A 14,538-nucleotide genomic window follows, 5' to 3' on the forward strand; every position below is an offset into this window, starting at 1 on the left:
CTTCCTGTGGTGTCGGGTAGGAAGTAGTTGAACAGCGAAGACAGCTGATCACAGTGCTTTTTAAAAACTAAAGAGATAATTATATTCCTCTCTGCGCTTTAGTGTGTGTGGGGTGTGTGTGTGTGTGTGTGTGTGTGTGTGTGTGTGTGTGTGTGTGTGTGTGTGTGCATGTCTGTGCGCTGACACACAGGAAGGCGTCAGGGGTCCTCCGTTACTTTGGATAGGATCTCTCACCCCATCTGGAGACCTTGGGTTTTTCAGTGACGCTGAAAGCAGCCAGCAAGTTTCCATGATTCTCCAGCCTCCCCTACTTGGCTTCCCGACGACGTGACGTACGGGGTTACAGGCACTTACCACCATGCGTGGCTTTTTATACGGGGGCTGGATCTGAACTCTGTAAGGCTTAGCAAGTGCTTTTACCCTCTAAGCCATCTCGCCAGACTCCTGAACATTATTTTTTTTTTTAATTTTTAATCCTTGAAATGGTGATTCTGTGGTATGAAAAACAGATGTCTAACGAAAACTCGTGTGACGGAGGGAAGGGGAAACAGACTAAACGGTGGAGCAGGAGCAGAAGATCACATAGGATTGCAGCTCCTAACGATTATAAGGTTGGCACTGTAATCCTCTGGGGCGGGGAGAAGGCATGAGAAGATCTTAGTCTCTTTCCTTTTAGTCTCTTTTGGGGCTTGGGATTGCCTCGAATAGCTTAATTTTAATCTGTGGCAGCACAGGTTACGTAAGTGGCTTGGGGCAGAGCGCTTCTTAGCGTTTCCTTCTGTTCCAGTCCCCGCAGATGCTCTGAGGAGCGCGCTCACCGGTTTGATGCATTTCGTAAGAATTCAGACAGTTTGTTTACCTAGTACATCTACAGGGCTCCTCGGCAGATTACCGAACCACTCGGAAAATGAGGGTTCTATTAGTTCACGACCTTGTGTTTTAGTGGGGTGGGGGGAGTGGCTTTGAAGCCCATAAAATGTGTTAATGTAGGGATAGAAATCTTTATCCCCCCACGTATACTCAGTCCAATCAACAGGAAGGATTAGGTCCTAAATAATCTGACATTAGTATTAAAACAAACATTTACAAACATGTGCGCCCATTACTGGCTATTATGTATGGGGCTTTAGTTCTTTATCCCCCAACCTTTTTCTAGAAGGCGTCACTATATGTGACACTAGGTAGGGAATGCTAATTAAGACTTAGGTCACCTTTTCATTCAGCAGCAGAGGAAAAGCCGCGATGACCGTTTGAGAAAGGATAAGTGAACGGGGTGTCACACAAGAGGGGGCCTAAGGCCAGCTTTGCTTCACGCTCTGCTGGTGACCTGCTGGTGACCGTGAGCACGCCAGGCACCTGTGTACGGGGTTCACAACTGAGTTCCCAGTCAGTCGGAAGTGGCGCGGGAGCAGCTGGGACTGTCCTCGAGTACCAGTTGTGTCCCTTGCTGCTGAGGTCAGATGAGACAGAGGCAACTTTTAAGGTTTGTGTTGCGTGTGGTTTGAAAGGCGCAGTCCATTGTGGTGGGGGAAGTTACAGTCGCTTGAGTACGAGGCAGCCGATAAGGGAGGCGGAGAGCTATGAATGCAGGCAGGTTTGTCTGTTTGAGTCGGTTGATGGCTCCAGCCCGTGACGTGGTACCTCTCACTTCTGAGTAGGTCTCCCAGCTCAGTTAAACCATTGTAGAAACAACTTCATTGACGCACTCAAAGCTGTGCTTCCGTCGTGACTCAAGACTACAAGTTGAACTGACACTCCATATTGCCAATCACACCTTGCTATGCCCAGCGAACTTGTTCCAGGACCACGCCCCCCATGCCATCCCCTGAGCAACTCATCCCTACAGACGCACACAGCGAAATCCTTGGATGCTCAAATTTCTTCTATAAAATGGCAAACTGGGGCTGGGGATTTAGCTCAGTGGTAGAGCGCTTACCTAGGAAGCACAAGGCCCTGGGTTCGGTCCCAGCTCCGGAAAAAAGAACCAAAAAAAAAAAAAAATGGCAAACTATGTGTATATAGCAGATGTGCACCAGCCATATATACCTTAAATAGATCACGCCCAGCTTACTTATACATCGTGCACTATAGATGCAATGCAAATGGTGTTTGTGTCATTAGAGAATAAAGACTAAAAGAAATTCTGTCTGAATAATACAGATGGAGGGTTTTGTTATATATATATATTCATATATATATATATATGAATATATATATGTATGTGTGTGTGTGTGTGTGTGTGTGTATAAAGTTCATAGCTGATTGACTCTGATGTGGAACTTGTGGACTGCAGATCATGTGTTTTATTTTAATTGTTTTTGAAAATAAACTTTTACTTATTATTAAAGACGCATCTCTCTCATTTTCCATTTGATTGAAAACGGCTTTTATCCTAAGTCTCTCTGGTTGTCTCACTTCTTGACTCTTTACATCAGCATCTCTGATGGCTTTCATTCTAACAGAAACTGTAACTACATAGAAGTCTAGTTCCTGCCCTTGCTTTCACGAAGCTTGCCGTCTGCAAGACTCCTTCTTTACAGGTTAAATGGTGGTGGGTTACGAACATGACGCTGAAGTGACATTTTACCTTGGTGCCAATGAATGGAATCAGTTACATGAGGCTCCTGGCAGGCAGGAAATCATCCGTAGATGGGATGTAGTCTGCCTATGTTTTCAAAGAGCACAGCCGGGATTGGGGATTTAGCTCAGTGGTAGAGCACCTGCCTAGCAAGCGCAAGGCCCTGGGTTTGGTCCCCAGCTCCGAAAAAAAGAAAAAAAAAAAAAAAGCACAGGCATCGCTCTGGTTCGTGAGGGATGAATAAGGCCGACAACATACCCTAAAACACATCTGTCGGGACAGAAAAGCTTGATCGTTACTATGACTGACTTAAAATTAGCAAGCTAACATCCTGAACTCAAAGCAGGAAAATTGCTCACAGCCGACCTCCTCAGACAGTGCACAGTCCCCCCAGATAGGTGACGGGGAGACTGGCAAACACAGAGGATTCTATCTGCTTCAGCAAGAAAGGGCGGCGGGATTTTAAATCCTTCCACGAAGTAAAATGTCACTTGCCTGTGTCTTAGTTAGGACTTTCTTGCTGGGGAAAGATGCCATAGCCATGGCAACTCTTATAAAGCAAAACATTTCATCGGGGCTGCCTTATAGTTCAGAGGTCTCATCCATTATCATCATGTTGGGTAACATGGCGGCATGCAGGCAGGCAGTGCTGGGGAGGTAGCCGAGAGTTCTACATTCAGATCCACAGGCAACAGGAAGAAAGAGAGACATTGGCTTGTCTTGAGCCTCTGAGATCCCAAAGCCCACCCCAGTGACACCCTTTCTCCAAGAAAGCCATACTTCTATAACAAGGTCACACCTCCTAATAGTGCCACTCCCTGTGGGCCTATGGGGGCCACCTTCAAATCACCACAGCCTGTTAACCCTGCCTTCCCAATTCCTGACTGAGTATGGGTCCAATTATCAATTGAATACCTTCAAACACTGAGAGCTGATAGTGACCTGGTGCTAGCAATGCATGGAGATGCTGCTCCCAGGGCCTTAGAGGTTGGGGGAGGGATGGTCTTAGCCCAGCTTATTTCCCCTTGTGTCTCAGCATCTCTTATAAGCGCATGTTTCCAGGGATCGGACTTGGTTGGGATATTCAGGCTGCATTCCCAGCACAAAGAGTTGGACTTGGTAGAATTTGTCTGGTTTGCTTTCTTGGCTATGTGTTTCAAAGTGCACCAGGTCCAAATTCCCTTGCTAAGGAAATGTTAAAATGCCTCCAATGAGTCTGACTTCAATTCCCTGGTTGCCAAAATAGCAACTCTGGAATCAAAGCAAATCTCAGTGGCAGCAGCATTGGGCAACGTTCCCATCTAATGAAATTAGCATGGTTTGCCCGTGTCTAGCAACTGTCCAGGTGAGAATTCCTGGTCGAGGAGGGAGAGGGAAGGTCCCTTGCTAGCTCACTCGACTCTTGAAGAATTAAAATAGATCTTAGTTGTTCTAGCTTCAACTTTTGCTTATTTCCCCCTCTTCCCTCTCTCCCCTCTCCCTACTTTTTCCCTCCCCATCATCCTTCATTAGGAAACAGCCTACCGGCTTGTAGAAGCAGACCATGAAAGAACAATTGTGACAGCTGCTGAGATGTTCCTGCTCCGGCCATCTCATGCAGGAGGCATAAAGACCCCAAGCAATGTACCGTGGCTCCCAGGACACTGAGGCCTCTCTTCTTGTGGATGACCCTGATACTGCTTCATCTTGGGGGGTCCCAGGTCTTCAGATTCAGGCCTTTATCAGGAGATAAAGACTTTAAACATGAGTCATCTGGACTCTGCATTTTCTTTGGGACAACAAACACTCATCAGCTCCCTTAACCAAGCTGTATTCCTGGAATGTGTCAGGGAAGGAAACAAAGGCTCCTGCTCTCTTGAGTTTGTGCTCCATCCACCCAAAACCTGGGGGCTGCCTGATTTTGTTTGGGACTGCAGGTTATATAAGGGATCCCGTGAGGGTGAAGGCATAATTCTGGGAATCCATAACTCACAAATATCACACACATGCGCATTGTTTTCTTTACAACTTCCCATGTTTGTTCTAAAGCAGAACAGGATTCAACTTTCCCAAAGCACCATGCTTTCCAGAAAGGACTCTCAGAAAGCACAAAGTTCTCAGTGCTATGGATATGGATATGAAGTGGCCCGCCCTTCACCCAAGGCCATGCATTAAATGCTTGTCCCCAGTTGCTGGTGGTGGTCAAAGAGATGCAAAAAAATTTGGGGGACAGGGGCCCATCTGGAAGAAGTAGGCCACTGGAGTGGGTCCTCGGAGGTGTTTTTTTCCTGGCTTCTTGATTGTCTATTCCTGTGGTTCCTGTCTCCCATGAAATGAGAAGCCTCCACCACAAGCTGCTGCCACTACAATATCCTGCCAACCAGGAGCCCACCATTAATGGAGCCAAGGACTATGGCTGAAGCCTTTGAAACCATGATCCAAAAGTGAGCCCTTTCTCCCTTAAGTTGTTTGTGTAGTTTGTCATCAGGAATCTATCTGTCTGTATGTCTATCATCTATCTATCTATCTATCTATCTATCTATCTATCTATCTATCTATCTATCTATCCATCCATCCATCCATCCATCCATCCATCTATCTATCTATCTATCCATCCATCCACCCACCCACTCATCTATCCATCCATCCATCCACCCACCCACTCATCCATCCATCCATCCACCCATCTACCCACTCACCCATCCATCCATCTATCCATCCATCCATCCACCCACCCATCGATCTACCCACCCACCCATCCATCTACCCATCCACCCATCCATCCACCCACCCACCCATCCATCCACCCACCCACCCACCCATCCATCCACCCACCCATCTATCCATCTTGTAAACTAACACTTAGGCATGGTCTAAAGTGGGCAGCAACAGCCATACTTATTACTTTTCTTGACAGAAGCAATGGGGGTTTAAACACTGAAGACAAAAAGGATACCTAACTTCTCGGTGAGACGTAAAAAGCGCCGAGCTCTCCCGCGGTTTGCCGGCAGTTACTAAAGCAATAGTAGATAGACCACAGTGATAATAGGCTAATTTTGTATGTTCCAGAACTGTGTGTGGTGAGAATAAAAGGTGCCCTGCCTTTTACCTGCTCTCCTCACTTCTCAGTGCGCTTTTGCTTTGCTAGCGCGCTGACGTGCTCTTTAGCGTGTTTCTCTTGTTTAAGGCATTAGTGTCTTTCTTTTGGAGATTTTCTTAGATCTATGTCACATATAATGTCTTCTTTGACTTTTTGTTTGTTTGTTTGTTTCTAAGACAGGGTTTCTCTTTATAGCCCTGGTTGTTCTGGAACTCACTCTGTAGACCAGACTAGCCTTAAACTCAGAGATCCTCCTGCTTCTGCCTCCCAGATGGTGGGATTAAAGGCATGCACCACCATGCCTGGCTTTGAGCAGTTTCTTATATGGCCTTTTATTGTCATTATACTCTGTGGTTCTGAATTAGCCCTTCTTTAAATACATATGTGAATATATTTATGGCTCACCTACCAAATGACAGTGATCGTCATTGGTAGCAAAATATGATATCCGTAGAGACAGACCACTGTCCCTTAAAGGCCTTGGCCCCTTGTCAACAAACCCCTCAATGCCCCATGTAGGACCCAAACTTTATTCCTTGAAGAGCCATCTGTTTCTAGCAATGTTGGGTCATCCTGTGCAGCTGGCCCTCTGAGTTCTCCCGGAAAGGACATGGATAGTGAGTCAGGGAGTACAGTCTGGGAACAGTATGTCAGGGATGAGGTGTAGAATGGTTAGTATAAGGCTTATTCCTGATCAGTGGGAGAAAAGGAGAAGACAGGAAGCTAAGTGAGATGCTGTAGCTCCCCAAAATACTGTCTGGGGATCTCCATGCCTATAAAGTACAAACTCTTTGCACCTCCTACCAGGGAATCTGCAGACAATCACGTGAACAGCAAAACAGGCAGTCTGACTGGGAGCCGGACCTGTAAGGGAGAAGCCAGAGAGCCTGGCAAATGTAGCACCCGGCCAGGGTGACCACATGCTGCAGAGGCTACCTACTGATCAGAAGGCCTGGACACTGATCAAACATAGCTGACGCTACACTAAGCTAATGTACTGTGCATGCCCTGTTTTATCTTCTAGTCACTGTACCACGGTAGACTTTGATGTCATAGATGCAGTGCGATATGACAAGGAGATAGCAAGGAGAGCTGCTAACTAGATTTGCTCAAGAATGCACAGGAAAGCCGGCTGGGCCAGCCGGGGAGGAAATATGGAGGTGAGCTCATGCCTGTACATCCAGCATTCGTGTGACTTAGATGGGAGGAATGTGAGTTCAATGCCAGCCTAGGCTGCAGTGTGTGGGGCTACACACCCTAAAAAAGCCCGAGAGTTGCCCTACACCTCAATGAGTAGCTACCGTGCTTTACATAGGTGCTTCCTTCCTTCTGTGGTACTGACTGGGGCTTGAATACAGGGCCGTGTGCTAGACAAGTGCTCTGCCGCTGGACTATATCCAGCCTTTTCATTTCAGAGCAGAGTCTGGCTAATTTGGCCACCCTGTCTTGAGCTCACCCCATAGGCCAGGCAGGATAGAACCTTGAGATTCTCTTGCCTCAACCCCTGATTGGCTAGAATAACGAGTTTACATTGCCTTTCTCATCCTTCAGATCTACTCCTAGGTAAGAATACTCATTTTAAAGGCTGAATTAAGATCACAGAGAGTCCTCCCATTGAAAACCCAGTCCTTTCTTTGTCATACCTGCTGCCTCTCCTGGGAGATGGCATAGTCAGCACAGAGGGACACAGAGGTGGGAGGAGACTGTGGGTTGTGTTCTTAAAATGAGACTGACCGTATCGACACGAACGAGGTTCTGGTACATGTTTTCTGCTCAAACTGAATTGCTATCCTGGAGCCTAAGTTTATGTCACCAACATCTCTGCAAAGTTTACTGTTATCATGCTTGTCTTTCTCCTTGTTGTCTCTGTGCTGTGCCAGGAGCTAAGGTAAGCACCAAGGGAACAGACTGTACAGTACAACAACTGTCTCTAAAAAAAAATCTCTTACTGAGTTGAGTAGCAGGTGTAACTGCGACAGTGGCAAATTGATGGGAAAGGCAGAGAATTGTCCCAGCCCCTGTTCAAGCTGCACCCACACCACATGGGAGCTTGTTAGAAATGCAGAGTCCCAGGCCCCACCTACAGGACTGGAATCTGCATCTTAAATGAACCCTCTTGGGATGGATTTGTACACTCGGTTAAGAAGCCATAAGTCACGAGCAGTAGAGGCAAAAATCAAGTCCCTTTTTGTAGTATTAGGAAGATCTGTTTTACCTTGTCCTTTGCATGACAGCCTCCACCAAACACACCCTTTTTTGCTTTGCACAGAGCACGGTTGCAATCTTCCCTCCACTTCTTAAAACAAGAAACCAGGAGAAGCAGGGAGCTGGGCTCCTGTTCATCACTGAGTCTTTTGTAAGGCTCTTTCTGTGGCCCCAGGTGACCTGGCACAGCTGCTGGTATTTAGTTCCGTTCTGCACCAGCAGCTCTAGCATTTGGGAAGTGAAATTCATTTTTTTCCCTCTCTCTCTGGATTATGAAAGCCCGGGGGCAAGGGAGGTGAAGAAAGCAGGAGTCAGAGGAAATCACTATTGGAAGCATCAGGTGTAGCAAGGAGGTCAGAATTGCTTTTGTTTTCTATTAAGGCCTTTTATTTCAACCTTGGCAATCTTTCCCTTGAATGGAAATGGCAGAATTGCTCTCATAAAGACAGGAACAAAGGTTCATAGTTCTAGAGCTCAACGTTTGACTCATAAGTCCTTATATTGAGTTACACTCTGAACAGAGGTTTTCCCTCTATTCAGAATAATTGCTTTCGGAAACAGTCAATGAAGTCTTGCTGCCCATGATCTTCAAACTTGTGTGACATTAATTTAATTGTACCATTTAATAAGGGAATTGCGGACCCATTTAACCTCACAGTAGTGTGTGCCTTTTGTTTTAATAATAAAGCCAACTGCTCTCTCGGAGTTTAGATCTCCTCTGAAACAAACCTGTTTGGTTCCTTGTTTTAGCATTAATAATAAAGACCCATCTTTGCCACTGAACATAATGCAAAAGGAAAAAGCTAGTCAAAAAGAGAAAGAAATTGCACGTAGTGGGGAACTCTTCAGAGTTTAGAGGATGTGGGTGACTTTGAAGGAAATCATGCTTATTCTTCCAAAGCTGCAAAATTATACTATATAATGTTTGCGTTTGGAGAAATTAATTATGATCCCAAGTCGTAAGTTGGAAATATAATTAAATCGAATAGTTATAAGACAAAAAATGCCCGTGACAGCGTCCTAACTCTCCCACCCCGAGAAAGTCTCTTAAAGGAACACTTAAACATAAGCTTTTGTTGCTTCAAGCTACGGAGCTTGGGTCAGATGGACCCTGCAGTGTGGCTGAAATATCTCAAAGTCACTCACAAATGTGATTTGACCTGCTGTTCTACCAAAGAGGTATGAAAAATGTGCTTCTTGCTGAGATAACTTGAAGTCACGTAAACATAATCTCTTTAATTCGTCCTAAACAGTTCTATATTTTGAGTCTAAACACAATAGTACACAAAGCATTTGGCTTAAGAGTTTATTTTCTTTTCTTTAGGTGTGTAGTGGAGGTGGTGAATTTTCTTCTTCTCCCAGTTTATGTGAGTTTTATTCTTGAGAGTAGAATTTACATTTAAAACTAAAGGAAGATAGCCCTTCAGTTTGGACACACACACACACACACACACACACACACACACACACAGATGCATACGCACACGCACACATGAGACAATGTCGTTACCTGGTTAAATGTCTGCAGTATGACTTCCTAACAGTGCTATCGCTAAGCAAAAGCAAACATTCTTATTTCTAATTAACTATCACTCCACAGAGCAGAGGAGACTTTAGCAAAGCTGGCAGCAGATTGAACAGTATCTCCTTATGTAAAATCGGTTCTGGTCCATTGTTCTTATTTATCTAAAATAATGGTACTCACTGGAGTCTGTAATAGCAGTCGAGGCTGGAGGGAGTTTGCTTTTCGAATTACATCTCCTATCTGCTCCTTCTCCCTTCTTTAAAGAATTCTCAAGGAGAAAATCTGAATGTGGCTCGGATTTAAGAAGGAAAACAAAAGCAAAGACTTTCTGAAGCTTCACTACGTAGGATGCCATTTTGGATTGTCGAAAGATTTTTTTTTTAATAATTCTTGTTTGTTTGCTCTTGGTATTGAGCAAAGGGTAGGAGGGAATTTGCCTTATTTTTTGAGAACTGTGAGACCCGGGGATTCCTTATTCTAAGGTGGGGAGTTGTCTTTCTGAAACAGCCTATTGGTTTCCTCTGCTCTTTTTCGAAGCAAGCCCGCTGGACCTTTCCCTCATAGGACTCCCCAGCGGTGCAGAGGCTGTGCAGTTTGGGAGATACTGCTTTTCCTCACCACCACTAGAGTCTGCTCTAGTGCCACAGGATCACAGGGTCTGTCACAGTGGGCAGGGTGAGTGGGTGAAGTGCCTAGAAGAGTCTCTCCCTCCAGTTACAAACATGTCCTTAATGGTCTCCGGTAGACTGGGTTATGCCTATCAGTGGATTACAGCAGAATTGAAAGGTTTTAGCCTGAGCAACCTCTCTCTCTCTCTCTCTCTCTCTCTCTCTCTCTCTCTCTCTCTCTCTCTCTCTCTCTCTGTGTGTGTGTGTGTGTGTGTGTCATTGAATTAGCTTCACTTAGCTCTAATAGAGTGGAAAGAGGTACTTCCCACCATCTACAAACTACATTTTCAGGCACCAAGTCTTTAACTTCATGTTTTCAAACTCCCAGTGATCCCAGCATGTGAGTGGAGAGTAGAATTACTTGGCCAGAATTAACCGCTTTGGAGAGAGTGAAGATGAGGCAAGCAAGACTGCAGCTACCTTTTTTCTTTTTCCTTTTGGGGAATAGGGTGTGTGGTTTTTTCAAGACAGGGTCTCTCTATGTAGTCCTGGCTGTCCTGGAACTAGCTCTGTAGGAACAGGCTGGCCTTGAACTCATAGAGCTCTGTCTCTTGAGAACTGGGATTAAGGGTGTGCACCACCACCTGACACACATACTATTTTTATCAACGCCACCTTTTCTTCTTTTTAAATGTCAGCTACGCATTACTTCCCAGCCTTTTAGTTCAGCTCAACCACCATCTGAGGAGTTGAGGTTTCCCAATACTAATACAGTGCCGGGAAGGAAAAGATTTGTCTTGAGTGACTGCTGTCTTTGTCCCCAGCCCTTGGGAGAAGACCTTCCCTCCGTCTCCAGCGCTCTGGGTGTGATGACAGCATGGTCCCAATGTGCTCTGTTCACGTGCTGTGGCAACACTATGCTCCTCTTCGTGATTCCAGCAACGTCTTCCCCTGCACCCTCCTTTGAGACCACGATGTGGGTGTTCCTCTTCCTGTTTCCAGGAACAAACAGGTCAAGAGGGCTCCCCAAGCCCTATAGCCTTTCAGTTCCCCTGATATCTCCAGGAATGTGTAATCCTTTCAATCCCAGACCTTTAAATAGCTTCACACCTTCCAAATGACTTCTCCTCCAGAGTGCCAGTTACACTCACTGCTACAATATATTCTAGAATGTGGCTCTCGCACCTGGGAACACTTTACTCTATGGATGTCCAAGTCTTTCCACTCAGGGTGGAGTGGTGACTGCCTCTGAGGCTCACGGGCTCTGTCTCACCCGAGTCCACTTTCACAAAAGTATGTCACTGGTTCTGCCTGGACAGTGGCAGCTCAGAGGCTAGCTCCACGAGTCACTCAGAAACAGATCGACTCTGAATATCTCATTGCAGAGACCCAGCTGAGGCAGTCAAGTGTGCTATGCTTCTTTTGACACTGATGGGTCTGGGTCCCCATAGGTGCCCTACCATGTGTATTATACATAACACACCCCTACTCCCAGCAACTTTGAGTGGGTTTAGAAGATGGGGAGGCAGTTGCGTGCTTGTGATCCCAGCAACAGGGAGGCAGAGGCAGGAGGAGGCCAGTCTGGGCTACACACAGATCACAGACAGTACACCGTGTTCAGCTGTGGGGGATACTGGCTAATGCTCTTCCACTGAAGGTTTTTCCTGTGTGGTGGACACATAGAGAGCTAGCCTAGGAAACCCCTTGAATAATCTCCACGAGCCCGCCCTTTCAGAGGAACACCAAGTAAAAACAAAATGTAAATAAAATAGGTATATTCATTAAGTGGGTAGAGCTTCAAACCAAATCATGAAGTGACTGCAGAGACACACTGGCAGTTCAGCATATGCTAATCAGTGAGTATAACACGATATATAAAAGACAAGGACAGAGGTCACGTGATCAATGTAGAAAGGGCCGTCAAGAGAGGTCAATATCTTTTCATAGTAAAAGCCCTGAAAAAAAAAATTAAGACTAGAGAGTCCGTTCCTCGGCATAATAAGGCTGAACAAGAGGGGCCCAGAGTCAATGGCCCACAACACAATAGAGCTACACATAGTGAGCCTGACGTCAACATTACGCTAATTGGACAAAGCAAAACATTTCCCCTTAAATCTGGAAGGAGAGAAGGTTTTTTTTTTCTTACTCTTATCAGTGTTGTTTAGTATAGTGCTTGAAGTCTTTGCTAGAACAATAAAATAAGAGAATGATTTAAAAGGATACAAATAGGAAGAAGCCAAGTTATCCCTACCTGCAGACAACACAGTCCTAAAGTCTCCACCAGAAAACTCATCACATTTTCAGCAACATTGGAAGATGCAAAGCCAAAGCACAAAACCAATAGCTTCCCTGTGTGCCCACGACGAACTCACCGTGAGGGAATCCAAAGAAGGAAAGTCCTGTTCACAGTTAACTTCTCCCAAAAAATACAAGGAGGACAAAGCCCACACAATGGAAAGCTTGAACACTGAAGGAAGCAACTTCAGAAGACACTAGAAGGTGGGAAGACCTCTCATTCCTCTCATTGTAAAAATGGCAGAATTACAGAAAAGTATCTATAAATTCAATGCTGTGACATTCTCCATAGAACTAGGAAAACACCATAAAATTCACATGTGGGCACAAAAGACCCTGAATAACCAAAGGAAGAACAATGCTGGAGCTGGTACAATACCTGACCTCAGATTATATTCCTGAGCCGTGATGACAGAACATATGGTGATGCATAAAATTGACACATAGGCCAATGGAGTAGAAGAGAGGACTGAGAAAGAAACCCAGCAGCCTGAGACTCCCAATTTTTGACAAGGCAGTCCAAAACATTGGAGAAAGCATGGTCTATTTAACAATTGGTGCCGAGAAAACTAGATTTCCACATGGGGAAGAATAAAAAAAGTGTTCATAGCTCTCATCCTTCACAAAAATCCATGCAAAGTGGATCAAAGACCTTGACATAGTAAGCCCTGGAAAGTAGACACTTCTAGGGGACAACACAGGTTAAAACACTCCAGCATATGGCATAAACAAAGTCTGAAAAGAACCCAAAAGCACAGGAAATAACCCTAAGAACTGACTGATGAGATGGCAAGACATTAAGAAACTTTCCTACATGGCAAAGGAACGATCGGCAGGATGAAGAGACAGCCAGCAGAATAGTAAAAACAAACAAACAAAAATAATAACAATAATAATCTTGGCCAATTACACATCAAATAGGGATTCATATATAAGATATATAAATAACTGTAACAGGTAAACATGAAGAAACTCAATCAACTACTTGATAAATGGGTGAGTGAACTGAATAGACAGTTCTCAGAAGAAGTTCAGGTAGCTGATAGATACTGAGGGGAGTTTAGCATCCACAGCGGGCAAGGCAGTACAAATGAAGACTTCCGTGAGGCCCTGACACACCTCAGTCAGAAGGGCTGTCATCAAGAAATCCAAGGACAACGAATGTCTGCAAGGATGTGGACTCTTATTCTCGGCCTTTGAGAAGACACAGTTGTGCAGCCACTGTGGAAATTGTGATGGAGCTTCCTCAGAAATGACAAGAAGCACCCTAGATTCAGCTGTCCCACTCCTGGGTATGCATAGAAAAGACTAGAGTCAATATGACCCAGAAATACTGACTTAAAGATGTGTGAGTGACTGTTTGTACGGGTGTGCACTAGGACGTATCGGCACATCCATGTTTATTGCCGCATTACACGTCTTCATAGATATACATTCTCTCTCTCTCTCTCTCTCTCTCTCTCTCTCTCTCTCTCTCTCTCTCTTCTTCCCTCCCCTACCCCATCTCATGGTGTGCATGTGCTCGTGTGTGTGTGTGTGTGTGTGTGTGTGTGTGTGTGTGTGTGCGCGCGCGCGCATACGTGTGTCAGTGCATGCATACATGCATGTGTGTTGAACCTGGAATGGAGATCACAAGTGGAAAGGAAGAAGTTTTAAGGAAGGGCAGGAAAAGAGGACAGTAAGGTGATCCATGTGACAAGGAAACTCTTGGAGGAGGAAAAAGAAAACTAGCCATGGGTAGCAGGGGGCCTGAGGGACAACAGTGGGAAAGGGATGTGTTAGGACAAAATATGATGACAAATGTGTATCAAACCGTCCTAGAGACCCATTAGTTTGAGTTGTGTGAATATCGATATGTCAAAAAGCAAATAACATGTGAAATGGGGTAAATCTGAAGATAATTCTGGCTGATGAAAGTCCTATGTGGAAACTGTAACACAATACAGTTTAGTAACTGAAGGGGGACAGCCTCATCTACCTGTAGTATGAGGCTGTGGTGCAGTTGGGGACGGGAAGAAAGGAACTCTAAGGGACATAACCAAAACAAGTAGTGAAGAGGGTAAACTTTGTGTGTATTTGATTGTCATTAGAAACAAAACCAGAGCTGGAGAGATGCCTCTGCTGTTAAGAGCACTTGCGGCTCTTGTGGAGGACCAGGGTTTGATTCCCGGAAGCACACAGTGGCTCACGACTGCCTGTAACGCCAGTTCCAGGAGCCAGCAAATAATTGTTGAGAACTCATGTTCTG

This window comes from Rattus norvegicus, chromosome 15 (assembly GCF_021556685.1).
Source record: "Rattus norvegicus strain SHRSP/BbbUtx chromosome 15, alternate assembly SHRSP_T2T, whole genome shotgun sequence".
Taxonomy (NCBI): domain Eukaryota; kingdom Metazoa; phylum Chordata; class Mammalia; order Rodentia; family Muridae; genus Rattus; species Rattus norvegicus.